Consider the following 19,317-nt stretch of genomic DNA (forward strand, 5'->3'; position numbering starts at 1 on the left):
GCAAGCCCACTGAAAGTCATGAATTTAAGGTATTCATGCCCATTGCTTTAAATTTATCTATTTAACTATATATATATATATATATATATATATATATATATATATATGCAGGTTTTGGTGTCCTCGGGTGTCTTCCCGTGTAAAAGAAGACACCCGAGGACACCAAAACCTGCATTCCTGTACCCGTGAAAATCTACGAAAGCAAATATATATATATATATATATATATATATATATATATTTGCTTTCGTAGATTTTCACGGGTACAGGAATGCAGGTTTTGGTGTCCTCGGGTGTCTTCCCGTGTAAAAGTTGGGGTGTCTAGGCGACGTTTCGACGAGGTCTCACTCGTCATCTTCAGGCTGGTGCTTTCGGCTTCTTGTTACTGGAACAGAGCAGGATCTCAGTGTTTGAGTTCCTATAAATACTGTAGAGGGGGTGTGGTGTATAGCCTCCAATGTTCTGGGCAGAGAGGAAGTTCCCAGGCTAGTGTGCCTTTTCTTCTTTTGTTCCTTAATTACTTGAGAGATATCTTGAGTGATTTCTTGAGTGATATCCTGAGTACCACTTAGGTGGGTCATTAGGTGTGGATTAGTTGTTAAAGTCTTTGTGTCTTGACCTCTTGAACTTTGTGAAGAGTTTTCCTGAGAAGATGGCTGTACTGTACTTAGTTGTGCTCTGGCTTGGCTTCGTGTATAGGGGCGAGCTGTGGTTTTGTGGCTTGTGTCAGCCAGATCTGTGTAGGGATTGCAGGGGGGTGCAGCATCTAATCCACACCTAATGACCCACCTAAGTGGTACTCAGGATATCACTCAAGAAATCACTCAAGATATCTCTCAAGTAATTAAGGAACAAAAGAAGAAAAGGCACACTAGCCTGGGAACTTCCTCTCTGCCCAGAACATTGGAGGCTATACACCACACCCCCTCTACAGTATTTATAGGAACTCAAACACTGAGATCCTGCTCTGTTCCAGTAACAAGAAGCCGAAAGCACCAGCCTGAAGATGACGAGTGAGACCTCGTCGAAACGTCGCCTAGACACCCCAACTTTTACACGGGAAGACACCCGAGGACACCAAAACCTGCATATATATATATATATATATACTACTTGATTGAAATATAACCTCTAGACTGTTTACAAAAAATATTAAAATTATCAATTAAGAATGGACCTACTCTGAATTGAACTTAGTTGGCTACAATTCATGGCTTTCAAAACATTGCAGAGCTGGACTTCTCTTGCTTCCTCTGCTTCTGAGCTGGGCTAGAGAATGTCTAGCATTGCACAAGATCCTTTGGAGCCCCAAACAGATGAAACAAAGAATTAATACAGACGCTGCCGTGACTCCCTGTCCCTCAAATTCCCTTTACAAAGCCAAAGGATCTGGCATCACATCCCTGCTCCCCTTTCAATGTATGGGCAGGTGGGAAGGAGCGAGAAAACAAAGAAAATCAGTGGGTAGCAGGGTAAACAGGTACCACAAAGAAGCAATGGCAGAAAGGTTTCCAACTACGACAGAACCTTCTCCCCCAGAACTTGGAAAAGAGCCCAAGAGTCTTGGATACCGTCTTCCCTGGATCTTGTTGCAACATGTTTGAAAGTTACTATTTTATTTTACAGTGGTACCTCGGGTTACATACGCTTCAGGTTACAGACTCCGCTAACCCAGAAATAGTGCTTCAGGTTAAGAACTTTGCTTCAGGATGAGAACAGAAATCACACAGAGGGCCCATTAGCTAAAGTGGTGCTTCAGGTTAAGAACAGTTTCAGGTTAAGGATGGACCTCCAGAATGAATTAAGTACTTAACCCGAGGTACCACTGTATTTATATACTGCCCTTCGTCATAAGATCTCAGGATGGTTCAGATAATAAAACACAGGATAAAAACAAATAAGTAAAGCAAAACAGCAAAACAATACCCCCCCCCGACAGACACATTTAAAAGGCTGTAGAATATTAACCAGCCAAAGGCCTGGTTTTCACCTGGTGCCTAAAAAGATGTAATGAAGGTGCTAGGTGAACTTTCTGCCTTAAAGCATCCTAGATTACTTAAACTAGAAGGCTAAAACTCGTACACCTGAGCTTCCCTTTTAAGCTGCAAAGAGATGCACTCTGCTGAACTCACAAACATGAGGAAGGAAGGACAATAGCTAGTAAATATATCCTCTTCTAGCATCTATACACATCCCTACACATGACCCTCCCAATCCACTCTGGAGGGTTCGGAGAACTCCCAGAACAACACAAGGGCAGGGGGGAGAAGAAAAGGTGAGATTGTCCTGTAACAAGCAGAAATGCTGGTGCTGGTAGAATAATCGTATTAGTGTGACAGTGAATTCCACACAGTATGTGGAAACTGAGCCGAGTGAAACAGCACCATCACACAACTGGCAAAGAGCAAGGAGAGAGCCTCTCAGCGTGACGGGCACATAAACCAATGGTAACTCTCTGGTGTACGGGGGTTGCCCAAGTGGTGCCCACCAGTATCTCCTACTGTATCCACAAAAGATCTCAGTATATATATATCCTCTCACAAATCTACAGTGCACAAAGGTCTGTTCTCCCTGCTCTGGTCAGCCTCTCCTCCACTCCTCTCATGCCACCTCAGCCCTGCCCACATTTCATTGGCTGTCCCTCCTTCCATCTTGGCTGCTGATGTAGGTGCGTTTTCCTCATCAAGGTGTGGGCATGCCTGTAACTTTTTGGGTGGGTGGGGGTCCTGTCTCTTTTACTGCTCTTTGAGATGTGGCAGCAGTTTTATGTTATGCCATTTTGTGAAAGACGCCTACAGCGTTTTATCAAAATTTCAAATGTGCCCACTGGCCTTTAAAGGTTGCCAACCCCCTGCCCTAACAGACTACCTGCAGCCTAGCCTCTCCTTCAAGAACCAGCCAGGCAGCCCCATTTCCATTTGGATGAATGCCAGGATCTACTGGTTAATGTGCCAGCATCTCTCTCTATTGGTCCCACACTTATGTCAGCAACACTCGCTTGCTTTATCATCACACCAGCATTAGTTGTGCGTGGGTGGGAGCAATACAGTGAGTGTTGTTTGTGATACTTCCTAGGACGGCATCCAAAGAACAGAAGCACAACTGGCAACAGTAGTGACTTTCATTAAGCAGTTTTAGTCACAGAAACATGGGATTGCCAGACTTCATGTTCTAACTTTTATGTATGACAAAGCAAGAGGCCCATTCTCCTCATCCTGCGGCTGCCCTTGTTCAGCTCCCTTGGTGTGAAGTTCTGGAAGGCACAACAGCCCAAGGAGAGAAGGAGTGGCTTTTATGGCTTTTGAGATTGGACCAGAGATATTAGAAATATTGGTCAAATCCTTTGAAATGAAAAAGCCCATGATTACTTTTTAAGAGATATTTGCTATCAGTAAATCAATTTGATATGCAGATTTCAAGAAATGAGTGGAACAAAGAATTTGAGGTTCCTATATTACCTAGACAGTGGGGAGTGTTTCAGCTTCTGTACCAAAGGTGTCTATGGATCTTACACAACAAAAAATATTTAGAATTTATTGGACTCCATTACATTTATACAGAAAAGGACTGTCTAAAACACCATGCTGTTGGAGATGGCAGCCAAGGCTACTGCTACCATGTCAATTCTGTCAGTACCTTCCTGAGCTCAGCTGTCTTCTATTTGGGACAGAAGATAAAGACTCAGATCCTGCAACATTTGAAAGAGTCTCCAGGACCCAGGCCTACTATACTACTACTACTACTAATAATAATAACAATACTACTACTACTACTACTAATAATAATACTAATAATATTTATACCCTGCCCATTTGGCTGGGTTTCCCCAGCCACTCTGGGTGGCTTCCAACAAAAGATTTAAAATACATTAAAATATCAGTCATTAAAAACTTCCCTAAACAGGCCTGCCTTCTAAATGTCAGATAGTTGTTGATTTCTTTGACATCTGATGGGAGGGGATTCTACAGGGCAGGTGCCACTACCGAGAAGGCCCTCTGCCTTGTTCCCTGTCTGGTTCTCGCAGTGAGTGAACCACCAGAAGGCCCTCGGCACTGGACCTCAGTTGTCCAGGTTGAATAATGGGGGTGGATGGGGCTGGAGACACTCTTTCAGGTGGAAACGCTCCTACTACCATCACACCAGCTCCAGAGCATGGCAATTGCACAAGGCAGACTCTCTCTCCTCCACTCAGCCTTTCTTTCCAAGGATATCTCCTCCTCCATGGGCTCCAGGAAGGTCACCTCCTCTTTCAGATTCCCCCTCTTGGGACTGGGCCACTGTCTTCTCCAGCTAAGATGTTGCCCAAGCTACAGGCACTTTGGACTCTTGCCAGCCTCGCCAGCTGCAACCACCCACATGTGAAGACCATGGTGAATGACGTTCTGAAATAATTACACATCTACCCAGTTTAATTACATATACCTGATTTTAAAACTGATGATTTTATCCATATTTTTATAATTTTATTAGGTCTGTTTCAAAGTCTATTTTCATTGCTATTTGAAAATAAGCATATTATGCTATTTAATGTAAACGATATTTTGTTTTTACTAAGTGGCATATAATAATAGCAAAATTATATATATAAAAAGTTCCTCACTAGGATACCTTTTTAAAATCCCCCCCTCCCTTCTCTGGCAGTCCTGTTGACAACAAACAGTAAAGACACAGAGATTTCACCAACCGTGGTAGCACTTATCTGGTACACACAACCCAACGATCCTGTGACAAACTGTATGTTGCCCAAACCACTGGTAGAATTGAATGGAGTATCCTGGAGGCCTGGCTGAAATCCTAAACAGATGGACTCATGTTGGGAAGTGAGGCTACACTGCAACATTTTATTGCAGGTCCCACTGGTTTCTTTGTAGTGCCCAAATCAGAAAATATAAGGCACCTGGGATTATACCTTGATAGAGATGACTGTGCAGTACATCTATGGTCCATAGCTTACTGGTATTAAGCTTATTTAAACCAGGAGTGGGGAACCTCCAGCCTGCTGGTCCACCTGGGTCCATGAGGCCATTTCGCCAAAACCTTGCCCACCTGTCAATCAGCTGTTATCACCCAATGGTGGTGATGTCAGCTGGCAGGAGGAGGAGGAGGGGTTCGGTGTTGGTCTGCACCCACAGAGGACTGGTGAGCCAAGTCAAAGCAGCAGGATTTTAACCTTCACCTTCACTCATCAGCTGATGAATGGCAGGTTAAATCCTGCTGAGAGTTCTGCAGAGAGCAGGATGGAACCTGAGGAGCAGAGAAACCAATCCTGTTGGTGCTTCTTCACTGCTTACCATCTGTCCCAACTCCTGTGTTAGCTCTGACAGGTGCACACATTAAAAACACAGGTCAGCTAAGCAAATGATGACTTAGCATTACATGTGAATGCAGCCAGAGGTAATTTAGTCCTGAGGAAGACTATCTTTGAAATGCATTGGACCATTAAATCTGTGTTTAGTTCCTCCTTGAGACACCACTGTTGGTACTTATGCCTTCTCTCTGTTTCACTGTCAGGTTGAAATATAGCCCTGCCCCCCCCCTTGCAAAAAGAAGTTTTACCACAATCTAAACCAGTGGCTACATAACTGCTAATTTCGTAGGGTGCCCATATGATTTTTTTTTCATTGCAGGTTTCCTTCTGGGGGGCTACATTTTAAGCAAAAAATGTGTTAAAGCTGAATTCCTGTAGGAGAGAAAATCTATACCACAAAATAAAACAGCATTTGTAACTGATATAGTCTGCAATTTAACATGTGCAACATTTTTCTATAATTTATACAGTTGGACAGAAAATGAAATAAAATTGAATGCAGAAAAACTCTGTTATTCCAACATTCCTCCTAAATTGTTTCTATGGTGACAGCAAAGTATTAGTAACAGCAAAGAAAGCTACCAAGAGCAGAACAATATTAAGCATAAAAGAATTTGCCTCTATTGCAAACCATCAACAAAGATAACTATTTGGATGCAAGAAGGGCATAATTTCTTGAACAGAGAAAGTGGATTTTCTATGTTGGCATTTGCTTTGACTTCCTTGCAGGAGGAAATAATTGCTTCTTTGCAAATGGCTCCATATTGGTTGTGGCTTTTACACAGGCACATTCCCCAAGCACGGAGAATTTCATGTGTTATACAGTTGTAATCCTTTCTTTTCAAAATTAGTAGTAACTCGCCCATAAAAGTGCAAACTCCAGGAAAGTTTGCCACATAAACAATGTTAGTTATAAGGTGCCATTTGCTGCAAGAGACTAAAACGATACAAACTCCCTTGATGGGAGTGTTTTCCTTTTGTGCAAACAGACGACGGTCATCTCAAGCAGCTATGCTTCATGTTCATTTAATGACCCTATTGACAGGCTAGAGATTTGTGTGATGAATTTATGGAGGCTCCCATTGTGTTTTCGTTATATACTTTAGATTAGAAACTCTCCCATTCCTCTGTTCAGACAGGAACTGTTACTATCCAGTTTCTGTGTTCAAGTAATGTCCAGCAGTACTAAAATGTTAGTGAATGATGTGCTGCAAGAAGAAAAAGTTTCTTTTCCCATTTTCTATGTTTTGAAGAGCCATGAAAGTTAAAACAAGTGACAGAGTAAATCAGGCCTATCCTAATGTGAAGTTTGGTGCACATTATGGTTTGGGGCCCCTCCAATGTGTGGAAATTCTGAGACAGCTCATAATGACCTAAGTATCTTAAAGGTGACCTACAAAGAGAGAAAGGCTTTTTTATGGCCTTTTTTTGGTGCTGACATTATTGAAAGAAGAAAAACATGCTGTAAAGTTTAGAAAACCCTAGTAAGGCTTGGTCAGCAGACCCAGCATTCTTTTGCTACAGAAGCCCTCAACTACTGTAGGAAGAAAGCAAGAACCTTCCCGAATGAGACTGAAGCCCCCTTTGAACACCCTGGGACTTACACAGAGGCGTGGGCTGTACATAAATCTAATCCTGCATTGTGTTTTCGTTCAACCCCCTCGTTCAAGCTTTGTGCCCTTGAAAAATTCTCAGAAGCTACAGCTGCTTCAAAATGTCACCACCTGATTATTGACTGGAACAGGCCGCAAAGAGGCCAAATTCAAGAGAGCTGAATTTCATGATTTCTGAGTTCAATTCCGGATGGTACCTGTATTTTAAAGTTCCAAATAGTCACCATAACTCCAAACAATAGACGCCACCTGCACACAGTTTACACTGCTCGAACTGTCTTGTGTCAGTCGTGTGAAGACCTGGCCAGCAGCTAATAGGATGGCTGCCCAGGTGCTGCGCAGACTGGATGCAGTGCTCCATCGCCCCCGCCCCACAAATAAGGGTCTTGTTGAGAAGCAGTTCCATTTAAACTGGAGGCCCTCAGCCCCATTTGAGGGGGGGGGAGAGAGAGAGCGAGTGGTGCGTCTCCCGCCCGCCCCCTTGGGTGACCCCTGGGCTGGACTGAGGAGGGGGGTGCTGGTCCCGAACCAAGGAGCCCACCAGAGAGCATTCCTCTCGGGGTGCCAAAATGTTGGCCTCACACAGCGCCCCCCCTTTGGCAAGACTCCCCGGCTCTGCCCTTGGGAGGGGGCGCGGGCCCCACGGGCGCAGCTCGGCTCGGCTGCTTCTCCTCCTCCTCCTCCTCCTCCTCGGCCTTTGTTGGGCGGCGGCGGCGGCGGCGAGGAGCCGGGCGGGCGGGCCGGGCGGGCGGGCGGGAGGCGGCCTCGCCGGGCCGGGCGAAGATGGCGGCCTCGCCTGGCCGCGTCCCGCCCTCGGCCCAGCGCCGCCTCCTCCCGCCGGGCGCCCGTCCCGCCCTCGCCGGGGGAGCAGGCCGGCCCGGCAGCCGCGAGTCCGGGGCAGCAGCAGCAGCAGCAGCAGGAGGAGGAGGAGGCGGAGCGGCGGCGTTGGCGTTGGCGTTGGCGAGGAGGCGGAGCGGCGCCCCTGAGGCGGCGGCGGCGGCGGCGAGGTCAGCGGGGAGGGCGAGGCGGCGGCGGCGGCGGCGGGGCTTCCTGGGGCTGCCCGGTCTGGAGCAGCGCGGGCCCGAGAGGGGCGGGCGGGCGGGCGGGCGGCGGGGTCTCCGCGGAGCCGGAAGAGCTGCTCCTCCTGCTCCTGCTCCTCCTCCTCCGGCGGCAACCAGCCTCCCCCGCGGACGGGACTCCAGGCCCTCGGAAGCTCTGCCTCGCCCGGAGCGCATGGCCGCTTCGGTCAGGCTCCATCCTCACTTTTGCGGGACAAGTTTCCACACGGAATCACAGAACTCTAGAATGGTAGAGTTGGAAGGGACCCCGAGGGTCACCTAGGCCAACCCCCGGCAAGGCAGGAATCTCAACACGAAATGCCCCCATCCCATTCGAACCCCCCCCCCCCGATCCTGCTTAGCTTTGCAGGTGTGCCAGCAGTTTCGTTGCTGCAGCACCTTAAGCAGCCAGCCGAGGGGAGCAAGGTGCTGGCGCCCAGGTGGACCCAGACCCGCCTGGCTTGTGGGCTTGGGTCCAGAGTGTCCCGAGTGCTTTGCTGTGTGAGGGTCATCCGTGCTGCATTGAAAGAGGCCGTGATACAACCACTGCTAAGGAAACTGGCTCCGGGCCCTTTGGCTTGGAACACTGATCAGTTGGCAAGACCTCCTTTGGGGGAAGGTGGTGGAGAGAGCCATGTTGGGGGCCCCAGATTATTTAGAGCCATTCCAGCCTGGGTTCAGTCGGGGCCACAGACCTGAGTCGCCCTTGTTGCCCTGATGGATGACCTCTGCATAGGGCAGCGCACAGGGAGTGTGACCTTGCTCCTGCTTCTGGGTCTCTCATCAGCACTCAAGGAAGACCATCCACCATCCTGGACCCATGGACTGGAGACAGTGTATTAAAGCGGTTCCAATCCTACCTTCAGGTCCAGAGAGTAGCACCGGGAGAGTACCTCTTGGCCCCCGGGCAGCTATTTAATATATGCCAGTTGGGGTTTCAGGGCAATGTGCCACCAGTATGCCGAGGACACGCAGTTCTATTTCTCCATAACATCTGAATGTCACGGAGAGACCGCACAGCCCTGGGGTCATTTCCTGCCTGCCTCCCAGTGCCATCGCTGCCTCCCAGGGGAGCAAGTTCCATAGTTCACACTATGCTGTGTGAAGAAGAACTTTCTTTTCTCTGTCCTGAATTTTTCAGCTTTTGCTTCCTTCAGTATCCATGAGTTGTCATGTTATAAGAGAGAAAGGAAAACATTGCCATCCACTTTTGCTCAGGTCCTGCTTCCAAGTGCCCCACGGGGTCCCTGGGAGAACAGGAGGCTGGGCCAGACGGGCCTTTGATTGATCTTGCAAGGCTGTCAACTTTTCCCTTTTCTTGCGAGGAATCCTATTTGGAATAAGGGAATTTCCCTTAAAAAAGGGGAAACGTTGACAGCCATGGGCTCTTACTATGTCTTATTTGATAAACTTCAAATGTGACTATATTTTTTCATGTGTAGTATATAAATTGCAGATGTTTTGTTTGGGTATGATGCATTTGTTTGTCAGTATTAGGGCATAGGCTTTTGTGGGCTACGGTCTACTTCAACAGATGCATGAAGTGTGATCCTCAGTCAAAGTACATATACAGACAATTGTGAGTTAATGGCAGACATTGAGGTCAGGGAAACGAGATGAAGAAAAAGTACAGACCTGATAATTACATAATTATTTGTGGTCATTACAGCTGGTAACAGAGACATCCTCTCATGGTAAGCCAAGGCCCCCCCCCCCGGTGCTCTTTTTAAATTTGCATTCCTGATTATTGATGCTAATGGTATTGAGGTGGTTATATGCACCCCACTTTTAATATGGCTTGTGCCTAAAAAAGGTTTTGGGTGAGTATACTGTTTCATTTCTAATTGGTGCATGTCTTCTTGCTTCCTGCTGAAATTCTGCAAATTTCACAAATGTTCTGGAGCAGGGGCATTTGACCTGCTTTTGTTGCACTATATTTAGTTATTACATTTATACCCCACCTTTTATGAAAGACACTTAAAGTGGCATTCATGGTTTTCCTCCCCACTCTTTCTATCCTCTCAACAAACCCAGTGGGGTAGACTAGACTAGGCCGAAAGATTTGAAACCTGGCCTCCTCCATCCCTGTCCAGCCCTCTAGCCACTGCAGCACACTGGCGCTCGTGATATAGGCAAGAGGGCCTCTCTGGACAGCCATCATGCTGGAAGCATTTGGGAAGCATTGTAGAACAGCTAATAAAGCAAAATGATGTTTGGGTGACCCGGTATAAACCCCCCACTAATGCACATGGAGAGGCATGAATAACAAGATGAAGAGGGGATATGAGAGCCACCTTCAAATATCTGAAGGGCTGTCCCATGGAAGTTGGAGCAAGCTTGTTTTCTCCTCTGGAGGGAAGGACTCAAACCAGTTCAAGTTACAAGAAAGGAGATTCCGACTAAACATCAAAGAGAACTTTCTGACAGTAAGAGTTGTTTGACAGTGGGAGATTGTGGACTTTCCTTCCTTGGAGGTTTTTAAGCAGGGGTTAAGCAGGGGCCATCTGTTGTGGATGATTTAGCTGAGATTCCTGCATTGCAGGGGGTTGGAATGGACCTTGGGGTTCATTCTAGTGCTACAACTCTACGTCATTCAGGCAGTGACATGTTGCAGAATACCTGTGCAAAACCCCCGCCAGTCTGCAGGGCTGCCAAATTAACACGTGTAGAGTGGTAAACATCCACAGTGATGATTCAGTCCACAAAGAGTAGGGTCAAATCTCTTGATGTGTCTGTAGTAGCAGTTCCTCTGCTTCAGTTTGGCCCAGACTCTGTGGCAGACCCAGATGCAAACTCTGCCCTCATGGCAGGACCTAATAATTCCCCCACAACATGAGAGGATATTTCACCTGCTCATCTTCCAGCATGACATAAGCCATAATCTACCAGCAATACCTTTCTGCATTCTATATAGGACAAACAGGCAGTCTCTGTGCAGAATAAAAAATGGACAGAGATCTGATATCAGTACTGGCAATACTGAAAAACAAATGAGGGACATTTTAACTTTGCAGGGCACTGTAACTGATCTTAAGGTGGCCATATTGGAATGGAATAATTTCAAAGGGAGGCTTACATGAAGAGGCGTTCAATGCTATCCGTTCTGGGTTCATGGATTATTATCGCACTATATGTGTTAATAGGCTTGTCCTGCCAGGATGCCAGTGTTCCCAGCACCATTGTTCATTAACAACCAATTAATGACATCCGTACTTATTTGCATTTCATTTCCCTCTGACCTGACGATTAGCAGTCCCTAGTACATGCCATGTGTGGGTATTTGCCAACTGATTATATCACTTCATGCAAATGCATAGGCTGCAAAAGCTAAATTCATAAGGCTTTGTTGTTACCACCATTATGTGTGAAATGGGGAACATTTGGGAGGAATTTAGAAATTACATACTCTTACCCCAGCTCCTTCGATTTCACCCAGTAGTTTGTGTATATCTGGGACTACATTCAGTACATAAAATCCACACATTCTTTAAAAAAAATCACACTGCATATGTGTAAAGCATTTGGCGTTCCAGAAGGAAACATTTGAGAATGTGTTAAGGCAAAACGTTGAAATATTAAGGGTGCATTGTTAATTTCAGAATGTTTCCAAGATTGAACTTACTAGATGGTTTGCAACTTAAAGTTAAATGGAACTGGTCAGTGAATGTAGTTGATGAGGTGTTTTATGGAATACCTTGTTTGGAATTCCTCCCAACCCCCACCCCACCCCCAAGAGGTTCTCTTGCTTCCTGTTTTGAGCATTCTTCTTAATACCATAAGTCATAATAATATAGTACTTTTACAAAACATTTATAAACCTCCCCTTGGAATTTATTGCATACTTTTTTCAACAATGGTCCCGATTCACATTATCAATCTTTGCATTTGCTGCACTTGTTTTTTGACTGGGTGATTTATTGGCCGGCTTTTAAGATTCTCTTATGTTTTTTTCCCTGTTGCTCAAAAGATTTTTCTAAGGGTTGCCAGCCTTGTTTCAGATCAGTGTCAGTGTCAGAAGCTTGAAGAATGACTTTTGTGGGCTTACTAAACGCAGAGGAAGTGTCTGAAATGTGATTAGTCAATTAACTACATGTTAACATGGAGCAGTGTGCAATTTAATAAACGTATATGTTTTAGCAATTATATTTGCATAATAATCTTAGGCACGGTTGAAAGTTAGGGGCTAATGACATTTCTGCATGAGCTCCTAAAGCAATAAGACATGCTAGACACTGCATTCCCTGTGATTATATGCACCCCAAGGGCAACATTAAGGCACGAGGCCAAACCCAAGAAGTGTGATAATCCCTCAGAAATTAATTGAGTGGAATGTTGGAGGCTATTGAGAAACGTAATGCACACAGAGGGGTGGGGAGGAAACTAGTTAGACCTCTGCTTCCACTTGTGCTCTCTTCTGCTGGCAAGAGGGTGATCACCTCAGGCAGCAATCTGTTCAGTGTGAATTACAGAATGGTAGAGTTGGAAGGGACCCCATCCAGTCCATCTAGGGACTCCTGGAAGGGACTCCATCTAGTCCAAACCCTGCAATGCAGGAATCTCAGCTAAAGCATCCACTGACAGATGGTCATCCAACCTCTGCTTAAAAGTCTCCAAGGAAGGAGAGTCCACCACCTTCCGAGGGAGACCGTTCCCGGCCAAGCAGTTATCACCCTCAGAAAGCTCTTCTTAACCTTTAGTCTGAATCTCCTTTCTTGTAACTTGAAGCCATTGGTTCAAGTCCTACCTTCCAGAGCAGGTGAAAACAAGCTTGCTCCATCTTCCATCTGGCAGCCCTTAAGATATTTGAAGATGCATGGCTTATTCCCTCTCAGTCCCAAGATATGTTTTCGGGCGAAATATACCCAACTCCCTCAACTGTTCCTCAGAAGCTTAATTGTTTTGGAGTGACATATTCCACCAAATGATCATGAAAACACCACAGTTCATTTGGTTATGATCATAGCAGCATAATTCTAGGTTGAGAACTGGACTAGTCAAAAAAGATTTGGGCCAAATATTGTCACAAAATGGTCAAGTGTTTTAAAAACAATAACCTTTTGAGAGCAACAGAATATTACCAACATAATTGATGCTTGTGCTACTTATGACAGTAAATTATTTTGCTCCCCCCCCCCCAAGGAACTTAGCATAATACACATCAGCCTTTCTCCACCTTGGGGTCCCCAAATGTTGTTTGACTACAACTCCCATCATCCCTTGCTAGCAGGACTGGTGGTTGGGGATGATGGGAGTTGTAGTCCAGCAACATTTTATATTAATCTACTCATGGAGTTGTTCCGAGGCTGACATGAGTCACCATTGAGCCTTATGGTCAGGTGAGAATTCGAACCTAGTAGGCCTGTCTTCCTGGTCCTAGTCTGGCCTGCTGCCTGCTAGACTTTTGCCTCTGTTTGGAGAGGTCTAAAATTATAGTACTTTGCTTCACTGCTTGTTTTGCCCCAATTGCTGCAGAGCTAGGAGATAACTAGCACTAAGGTAATGACACCATAATGACACACAGAAGTATTCATTAAATGTTTGACTGGGATCAAATAAGAGTTGACAATATTTGACTTGCTTTCCAAGCCTAAATAATTTTCTTCAGTTTAAGCAAGGGATTATTCTGTCCTCTACTCCTTGCTTGCATATACTTCAGAGCCCCTGCCTTACTTGCCAGATCCTTTTGTTTCTCTTTCCACCTCCTAGACAAAATTGTCAGCAAGGCAAATCAGGCATTTATTTGACCTTCCATTCTTAGCAGAATTCTATGAATTCTAAACTACCGTAATTTTCCATCTATTAGATGCCCCCATGTATAAGACCCCTCCTATTTGGGGGGACTCAATTTTAAGAAGATGAGCCTCTCCCCGCCCCCCCAGCTGCGGGCAGGAAACACTCCCTAGATCATTTCCCGCACGCAGGTAGAGGGAGTGTTTCCCTCGTGCAGCAGCATCAAGGGAAGTTGCGCACCGCCAGCCAGCGCCGCCAGATCACTCCCTGCACACAGCAGCACCCCCTCCCCACTATCCGTGTATTGGACGACCCCAGTTTTTTGACATGATTTTTCTGACAAAAAACTTCGTCCACTGCACGGAAAAATACGGTAATTCTAATATCAGGGTTACTGAAGTCTCTCATGACTACTATATCTCTCCCCTTGGAAAGTTTGGTCACATGACCTAGGAGGGAATTACCCGGGTCTTCTGCCTGCCTTGGCACTCTAGCACTCCACCACACAGTGATTATTTATTTTTACACAAATGCTCTCAATGATCTTCCATGTTCAGTTTCATAGATTTCCAGGTTTGTCACTGGGGGCCCAAGTTGTCTCGGTGTCTAGGAGTGCCAGAGTGCCTTTCACTAACTTCCACCCGTATGACAGCTGTAACTGTTAAAACGTCTGCAAATCACAACTTTCTGTGCTGCTCTGGAACTTTCTCAGTAATTACTGTTCTTCTTCTGTGAATTCAATTTAGTCAACTTACAAGCCCAAACAACATTATTTAGTTTTTCAGGCATGTTGTTAACTTACTATGAATGCCCTCATATCTACTGACCTTGTAATATAATGCTTCTCTATATTGAGCCACAAATGCAATTTGTGTGGTTTGCAAAGATGACTTGATTTGGAGTGGAGTTATGTTTAGATAGGTGCTGAATGGCACAGGTTCTGATCAGTAGAATTAATTTTGTTAAACAGTCCGAGGATGGAATTCATTGGACAACCTGAAATGGTTCACTGTGGCCATGGCTAAGAAACTCTCAAGCACTTGGAAGATGTAGGTATTACTGGTACCTGAGAACTGGGAATATTTATTCAACCCTGCATTGGACCATCACCTTAGGTTTCCAAGGGCATCTAGGCATGTAGAATACTTTTCCTGGAGTTACTGTTAGTGAGATCTGATTCTGTTGTGAGTACAGAAAATAGTGTTCTCTTGAAAAGAACTGTCTCTTGCTATAATGATAGAGAATCTTATATTCTTAGAGAGAGCTTCACCATGAGACTCCAGATTAGCTGTGCTGATACAATTCAGTATGTTCACAAATGTGTCAACATGATTTCAGAAGTTCAAGTAGATGTTGTGATTTTGATTGCTTCTGCAGTCAAATTATGCTGATTCTGCTGTTTTAGTGAAGTATCCAATAAAGTTTAAAAAGCCCATAAGATTCTTGGGCAAGCATAAGAAATGACATAATTTGACATATTGCCATTTTTCACTGCTAGGCTTTCACTACTTATCCATACCCCAGCCAGTCACAAATATTCTTCTCCTGCTGCTCCTTTTTAAGTTATTTGTGTCACATTGAGCTGCCTCAGAATTTCTACATACAAAGCATAATTCACCCTAAATCAGAATGTCCTTATTTACCTCTATTTTTTTCTGTAAAGTTATTACAATATTACATCTCCACCCCCAGCACAGCTTTCCTAATGTTGGCTGCAACATCAGGGCAGTAGCTTGCAATCTGTGGAACCACGATATAATGCGCAGTGCCAGAAATGATTCTGCAGAAGCCTGTGTATATGTTTTATTTACACACACACACACACACACACACACACACACACACCTATATTCTATTTATAAAATTATTTCTATACTCCCATAACATAAAATATAGGGGTGGTATACAACAATAAAACACTATTAAAACAATGCAGATAATCATTAAAGTGACCAGCTAATCAGTTTCAACAATTGCGAAGGCCTGCTGGCATTTAAAAAACCCCACTCTTCCACAGATGCCACTGAAAATAAAAAAGCAAGAATGCCTTGCCCAATCTCTGCTGGAACAGTCTGTCTCAGCTTGGGACCTTGACACTAAATGCCCAACTTCCAATGGAGGCCAGTTGAACTTCTGTAGTGCAGGGGACAGCTAACAGCAGCACACCTCTAATACCTGCTCTGAGGGCTCAGGGGGTCTTTAAAGTAACCAAGTTGTTCCGGGCTTTGTGTGTCAACGCAGGAGCCTTGAACTTGTCCCGATAGCACATGGGCAGCAGGGGCAGATTTCTTAGCAGTGGTGTCCCATGCTGCCAGCCGCCCTGCGGCAGCTGGAGCTTGCGCCTGCCGGGCCCAAGGACAGAGAGCACATGGTACTCATCCGGCCGTGAGGCTGCCAATGCAAATATTACAGTGGCATAGTGTTGTTGCTTCTTGAGTCGTGGGTTTGGACTACTGGAGGCATGAACTTTCTGCAGTTTAGTGTACTAGGCCATTCTCTTGCCACACGCCTTGGCTTCTTGGAAGACATGGGAGCTGCGGAAGAGCCTGACGCTTTGCTAAGTTCGCATTCATTTCAGTGAGACCTTTGCAAGAAAATGGCTCAGAGGGCTGTCTGTCCTTGATGGCACACCCAGTCTGCAAATTGAGCTGGTCACCTCACATGAGTTCTTACACTTTAAGCGCTGGCCATTAATTATGCTGTTCCTGCCAAAATAACAATATCAAATATAATGACTTGGATCCAGACCTGCTCTTGTACACGTGGAATAACTTTTCTAAGTTTTGCCTCTTTCCCCTCCCTCCGTAGCCCAGCCTGTATCACATCTCATACTATTCTGGAGGGGCTACATTTGGGAGGAGACCTCATGTGTACAAAACTTCCTTCCATAGATAGGCATTCTATAGTGGACATCAGGGAAAATGACTTGTTTTGCAGTGTTTTCTTAATGGAGAAAACTATTTGCATTAGCAAATAGTAAAAATCCTGCTTCTTCCTTATAATGAGTGAGTGACAATAGGTGTAAAGAAGGATGAGCATCAAAATTTATGAACTTAAAGTCTCTGCAATGTATCCAGGGTCATGGATTCCTTATGGCACTTCTTAAATAGAAAAGCAAGCAAGATTTGTTGGTTTTGCTTATATAATAGTAGAGTATTAATCACCCTCCCTTGCAAGTCTTGAAGAATAGAAACACAAGGAGCAGCAAAATAGGAATCTCTCTACAACAGACTTCCGGGTTAGCGCGAACGGCTAATGGCGGATTCCCTCCGAGCTCCGGAGGGAATCGGCTCTGCTGAGGACGGGTCTTGCCGTGCCGGCGACACGGGGACCCTCAGAAACCGCAGGCGCGGAAGCCTGCGGACTTGGTGACTCGGTGGGCACCTTAAGCGCCCTCCCCGACCCACGAAGAGCCTTTTTAAAGGCTGCGGAGAGGGTACGGAGAGTGGCGTGGTGCTGAGAGTAGACCGCTACCTCAGTAGAGTGAAGCCGCAAGCCATGGCCGGAGAGCGCTGACTTTCTTCCCAAATTTGGACTGGATAACAAAGGACCCGTGAGTAGTGGAATTTGGACTTTAAAAATTTTATCCTGTGAATTCGGCACGATCGGGGGATGTGTTAAAGGGAAGTCCGCACCCCCTCTACTTATAGACGTTTCAAAGCAAGGAATGGAGAATTAAGGCGGAATGAATACTGTTTTGAGGATTTAAAAGTTTCTCACAAATTTGATAGAACAAGATTTTTGTGCTGGAGAGAAAGGGAATTTGGAACTTTGTGTGTATCCCCCCCAAAAAACCCGGGAGTGTCCTATTTGGGTCCCGGAGGAAGAAGTGAAAGGAGTTTGACAGCTGTCAAAGAAGCTGTCAAACGGGCGGACAAAGTAAAGAATTTTGCTATTTAATAACTCTTGGAATTAAAGCTGATACATTTGGACTGAGGCGATTGGAAACAAAGTATTGATAATAACAAAGTAACAGATTATTGGAAAAGGACTACTAAATAACTGAAAGCCCCCTAGGGGGAATTAGTGACATTACAATGGCTGCAGAGGGAAAATTACTGGCGGAGATAGAAAAAATGTTTTTTCTCGTGGGAATCCTGCAGGAGCAGAGTATGGCTCTGAGTAAAGTTTTTATGACCTTGAATCCTGAAACAAACAACTCTGCTGAATGCACAAAGGAGATGTACGATAAAAATTCTGCAGCTGAGCAGGAAGAGATGCCTTTGGAATTGACAGAGAAAAAAGAAGGAGTTCAGACACTACAAGTGGAAAATATCAACCAGAAATCTGCAGCGTTAGAGTATGAGCAAGAAGACCTCTGGATTACAGACCTGCGAAAGATGAGAAAGAAGAAGAGAGAAGCCCCTGGAGTACTTGGAATATTAAAACTAGAAAGAACAAAGCAATATGATTGGGACTTTTCTCTTGAGTATGGAAAACTAGATGGTCTTTCGCAGCAAACACTCTTCAACATTCTGAATGAAAGAAAATATGATCTGACTCTGACTGAACTCCTTCGGGGTCTTAGGACCATCAAAGAGGACTACCAATATAGCTGGCAGAGAGGGACTGACAGAGAATCAGACGCCTCGGACGTGAGGAATCCGGGCTAGAAATATTTTTTGTTTGTTTTCTGGACATTTGTCTAGGAAGGGACAGAAACCGGGGCGGGGGGGGAGAGAATAGAATTATAAAATGTTATGTTTTGTTTTACTTGGTCAATGTGACCTATAATTAATATAATAAAGGGAAAATTTGTGAAGGGGAAGTTAGATCGACCTTAAAAAAAAAAAGAAATTAATGATTATAAGAGAATTGGATAGTTGACATGGGAGCTGCGGAAGAGCCTGACGCTTTGCTAAGTTCGCATTCATTTCAGTGAGACCTTTGCAAGAAAATGGCTCAGAGGGCTGTCTGTCCTTGATGGCACACCCAGTCTGCAAATTGAGCTGGTCACCTCACATGAGTTCTTACACTTTAAGCGCTGGCCATTAATTATGCTGTTCCTGCCAAAATAACAATATCAAATATAATGACTTGGATCCAGACCTGCTCTTGTACACGTGGAATAACTTTTCTAAGTTTTGCCTCTTTCCCCTCCCTCCGTAGCCCAGCCTGTATCACATCTCATACTATTCTGGAGGGGCTACATTTGGGAGGAGACCTCATGTGTACAAAACTTCCTTCCATAGATAGGCATTCTATAGTGGACATCAGGGAAAATGACTTGTTTTGCAGTGTTTTCTTAATGGAGAAAACTATTTGCATTAGCAAATAGTAAAAATCCTGCTTCTTCCTTATAATGAGTGAGTGACAATAGGTGTAAAGAAGGATGAGCATCAAAATTTATGAACTTAAAGTCTCTGCAATGTATCCAGGGTCATGGATTCCTTATGGCACTTCTTAAATAGAAAAGCAAGCAAGATTTGTTGGTTTTGCTTATATAATAGTAGAGTATTAATCACCCTCCCTTGCAAGTCTTGAAGAATAGAAACACAAGGAGCAGCAAAATAGGAATCTCTCTACAACATTATTGTAATGAGAAAATAACGGTATTTCCTGTGGTTCCTGTACACATTTCCTGTTGTGATGGTTTGTAAGGGAACTT

At 44.9% G+C, this 19,317-nt stretch overlaps 2 protein-coding genes and 1 long non-coding RNA gene across 13 annotated transcripts in view; 2 read left to right on the top strand and 1 right to left on the bottom strand.

Annotated features, from left to right (window-relative positions):
- The window catches only part of LOC309338516, a 230,229-nt gene extending 223,299 nt beyond the window's left edge, over positions 1-6,930 (top strand). The window contains exon 2 of the long non-coding RNA XR_014154958.1: positions 4,759-6,930. This is a non-coding gene — a long non-coding RNA (uncharacterized lncRNA). The remainder of the gene's footprint in view (positions 1-4,758) is intronic.
- Positions 1-19,317, bottom strand: part of RUNX2 (RUNX family transcription factor 2) — a gene marked incomplete at its 5' end in the record, with an annotated part of 233,279 nt that overhangs the window by 161,584 nt on the left and 52,378 nt on the right. The window lies entirely within an intron of this gene.
- Positions 7,862-19,317, top strand: part of SUPT3H (SPT3 homolog, SAGA and STAGA complex component) — a gene marked incomplete at its 5' end in the record, with an annotated part of 237,683 nt that continues 226,227 nt past the window's right edge. The window contains one exon of one of the 3 annotated variants that reach the window (XM_081855668.1): positions 7,862-7,923. Of the gene's footprint in view, positions 7,929-19,317 lie in introns of all 3 variants that reach the window. The other 2 variants (XM_081855667.1, XM_081855669.1) reach the window with 2 other exon arrangements.

Source organism: Podarcis erhardii, assembly GCF_964252035.2.
Source record: "Podarcis erhardii genome assembly, chromosome: 3".
Taxonomy (NCBI): Eukaryota; Metazoa; Chordata; class Lepidosauria; order Squamata; family Lacertidae; genus Podarcis; species Podarcis erhardii.